Source organism: Tursiops truncatus, chromosome 2 (assembly GCF_011762595.2).
Source record: "Tursiops truncatus isolate mTurTru1 chromosome 2, mTurTru1.mat.Y, whole genome shotgun sequence".
Classification (NCBI taxonomy): domain Eukaryota; kingdom Metazoa; phylum Chordata; class Mammalia; order Artiodactyla; family Delphinidae; genus Tursiops; species Tursiops truncatus.
In genome coordinates, this window is record NC_047035.1 from 26,292,691 (window position 1) to 26,296,656 (window position 3,966).

Below are 3,966 nucleotides of genomic sequence, written 5' to 3' on the forward strand. Positions count from 1 at the left end.
TCCTCGCCCGCTCATATCTGGGTGTTCATGGGATTTCTCCTTGCCAATTTTGTTGTAGAGGTTGGCTATGGATTTTTTGGCTTTCCATCCTGGTTCCTCCATCTATTTCCCCAGGAGAGCTTACGAAAATTCAAACCTAGCCTGACCTTGGTGCCATGGTTCTGTTTTTATTTTGAAGACCTTGCCCACGTGTGTATCTCAGAAATACAGCCATTCTTGTGGATTTTCTGGTGCTTAAGTCCCAGCAGGAAAAGCTACATGTACAGGCATACCTCGCTTTATTGCGCTTTGTAGGCAGGTACTGTGGCTTTTGTTTTTCAAACAAATTGAAGGTTTGTGGCAACCCTGTATTGAGCAACTCTATAGGCACCATTTTTTTCCAACAGTATTTGCTCACTTCATGTCTTTGTGTCACATTTTGGTGATTATCACAATATTTCAAACTGTTTCATCATTATTATATTATATCTGGGATCAGTGATCACTGATGTTACTACGGCAAAAAAAATTACGACTTGCTGAAGGCTCGGAGGATGGCTAGCATATTTTAGCAATAAAGTATTTTTAAATTAAGGTGTGTACCTTAGTGCGGGCACCAGTGGGCGGCTGGTGGGAGGAGCTGCAGACGGCAAGGGTCACTGCGGGCCTCGGAGGGAGCGGGAAGCAGAGCAGGGCCACCGGCGCCCCGCTAGGGCCACAGCGGCAGCGGTTGGGCGCCCACCCCACCCCCACCCCGGCCGGCGGCCGGAGGGCGCAGAAAGGGGGCCAGTGGGACCCGCCCCTGGCCGGCAGCAGTCGTGAACCTGCCCCGCCCACATCATCCGCCTGGTGTACAAGGAGGCAACGACACTGACAGCTGAGCCACCTGATGGCATCAAGGTCTTTCCCAACGAGGAGGGCCTCACTGACCTGCAGGTCACTATCGAGGGCCCTGAGGGGACCCCATACACCGCAGACCTATTCCGCATGAAACTCCTGCTGGGGAAGGACTTCCCTGCCTCCCCACACAAGGGCTACTTCCTGACCAAGATCTTCCACCCAAATGTGGGCGCCAACGGTGAGATCTGCGTCAACGTGCTCAAGACGGGCTGGACAGCTGAGCCGGGCATCTGGCACGTGCTGCTGACCATCAGGTGCCTGCTGATCCACCCTAACCCCGCGTCTGCCCTCAAGGAGGAGGCGGGCGGCGCGCGCGCCTGCTCACAGAGATCCCCGGGGCGCAGGCGGGCCCAGCGGCGGGAGGGCCGGGGCCGGCGGTCCCCGGCCAGCGGGGCTGCGGCCACCACCGCCGACGCCACGGCTCCTGGACGCCCGGGGAGGGGCCGAGGGGCCGATGGCCAAGAAGCACGCGGGTGAGCATGATAAGAAGCTGGCAGGCAAGAAAAAGATGGACAAGAAGCGGGCGCTGCAGCGGCTGTAGTGGGCTCTCCTCCCTCCCTCTCCCACCCACTCCCCACCTGACCCCACCTCTGTCTCTAAGTTATTTAAATTATGGCTGGGCTGGAGGAGGGCACTGGGGCACTGGGACCTGGATTTGCTTTTCTAAATAAAGTTGGAAAAGCAGCAAAAAAAAATAAATAAATAAAATTAAGGTATGCACAGGGCTTCCCTGGTGGCGCAGTGGTTGAGAGTCCGCCTGCCGATGCAGGGTACGTGGGTTCGTGCCCCGGTCCGGGAGGATCCCGCGTGCTGCGGGGCGGCTGGGCCCGTGAGCCATGGCCGCTGGGCCTGCGCGTCCGGAGCACCGCAACGGGAGAGGCCACGGCAGTGAGAGGCCCGCGTACCGCAAAAAAAAAAAAAAAAAAAAGGTATGCACATAGTTTTTTAGACATAATGCTATTGCACGCTTACTAGAACTACAGTATAGTGTAAACATAACTTTTATATGCACCGGGAAACCGAAAAAGCCATCTGACTCACTTTATTGCTATGTTTGCTTTATCGCGGTGGTCCGGAACTGAACCCCCAGTGTCCCCGAGGTATGCCTGGTGAAGTACTTGGTATTCAGGAAGCACTTAAAAAGTAGGTGTTAGAGGAATGAAGGCTCTCAACAACTTTGGGTCAACTTCAGACCCTTGAGGAGATCCTAATAGTGTAGCAGAAATTCTGGGACCCTGAGCCAAAATGGCAGAAATGGACCTCTTGTTCAATGATACTTTTGTAGCCAGGACTGGGTGGCATCCATGACTTTGAAGCAAGGCAAAGGGGCTGACTCTAGCTAGCTCTGTGCTGCCCTTGCGCCTCCGGGATGCAGTTCAACAAGCAGCAGAGCAAGCTGGATCAGAGACCCCCAGCAAAAGAAGGGAGGCAGTGAATTTAGAATTGAGCACCAGAGGAATCGAGAGATATGACTTAGAGTGAACTATTTATTATGTGCACGGCCCCGCAAAGGAATTGTAGACAGAATAAGTGAATGGCTAAACGAATGAATGAGAGACCCCAGAAGCCTTTCCTGGTGAGGAGACAAACCTTGAGTGGGCTGGATGTGGCTCTAGCCACCCTGACACTGCAGTCCTCAGAATGCTGTCCTGTGTGAAAGTAGCTTCAGGGGGCTCTTCCAGGCATGGAGTCCTCCACCCCTGAAATCCCATACCTCCAAGGAAGTTTGGCCTATAGCTTCATCCTGAGCCTACTTGGTTTTGATCTCTACTTGGCGTTCTCTGCGGAGATGAACCATCTCTGTTCTGCCCTAGTGTGGGAGGCTCCCGGTTCCGTGGCGGTGGGGTTCCCCCTCCTCCCTTAGCCCTGGGGCTCCACCCCACTTCTAAGCCAAGATTCCACGAGAGAATCAGATACTTTCCCCACATTTGCAAACACGCTTGACTCCATGTCAACTAAGAAATTCACTGATGAGAAAGCACGCTCATGTGTAGAGACCTGCAGAACGCACGTGGAAGCCCAGGACCCACAAAGTCTTCGCGTACACTCACAGGGAGCCCTGAGCCTCCCTGACCGGCTTCTGGAGGTCTTCACTGCTGCCCTCCACCCAGTGCTGGCCTCTCCTTGCCCCTTGGCCTCAGGCCCCAATGGGGAACCTCAGTGCTACCGTCTTTCTAATCTGGGGTCCTTTTTTCAAACAACCACATCAACGCATGCAGCTTCTCCTCAGCCCACCCTCACAGGTGTCTGAGCGGGGAACACCTGTTTGGGGCCTCTCCTGGCCCCTTGGCCTTCTCTTCTCATTCATTTCAAAGAGCTGAGATTGGGGAAGTGGTGCAGGGAGCAACCCACCCCTACTCCCCTGGGAAGATATAGTCCTTCCTTATTTCCTGCAAGAAGTGGCCACCATCCAACCCGAGGACCAGGACCCGAGGAGCCGAGAACCCCCGATCTCACCTGGGGCTGCACATGCAACGTGGTACACACTGTGTCCCAAGGATCATGAGACATTCCAGACATGGAACGCCCGCTGCACACGGACCCATAGGAGAACTGCAGAGGTTTAGAGATGAGAATTATCCTAGGGCCCTCCTTCACCCCATCCCAACACAACAGTGGCCTTTTGAGACTTTCTAAGGCTTAGAGTGTATGTCATCCTCAGAAGCACGAAGCGAGCCGTGCAGACGGGTAACATCAGTAGCTGCCCCTATGACCTCAGGTTGCTGAACAGTCCTGTTTCTGGTGGTCTTCTGGGGGCTTCCCTCCCTTCCTGACAATGGGATGTTGATGTCTAGGAGCTTGTGCTCTGCACTGGTTTCTAGAAAACCTTTTTTCTCATTGCTTTGGTAAAGACAATAATAAGACAATCACTCCCTGACTTGGACTCACAGATACTCTAGTGCAAGGGACAGGTCATGGGACCTCTGAGGTTATTTGAAACCTCCCAGACATGTCCCCAACCACACCCACTTTCCACAAATCACTCATTTTGGATTTATCAGTTTAAATTTCTCTAACTCTTCTAGAATCTATTTAACTTTTCAATCTGTATCAGCTTGGATTTTGGGGGCAGCAATTAACAGAAAC

General features: G+C 53.4%; 1 pseudogene; it reads left to right on the plus strand.

The window, feature by feature from the left end:
- Positions 1 to 813: 813 nt before the first annotated feature.
- On the plus strand, positions 814 to 1,438 carry LOC109548103 (ubiquitin-conjugating enzyme E2 S pseudogene; annotated as a pseudogene).
- The last annotated feature ends 2,528 nt before the right edge of the window (positions 1,439 to 3,966 follow it).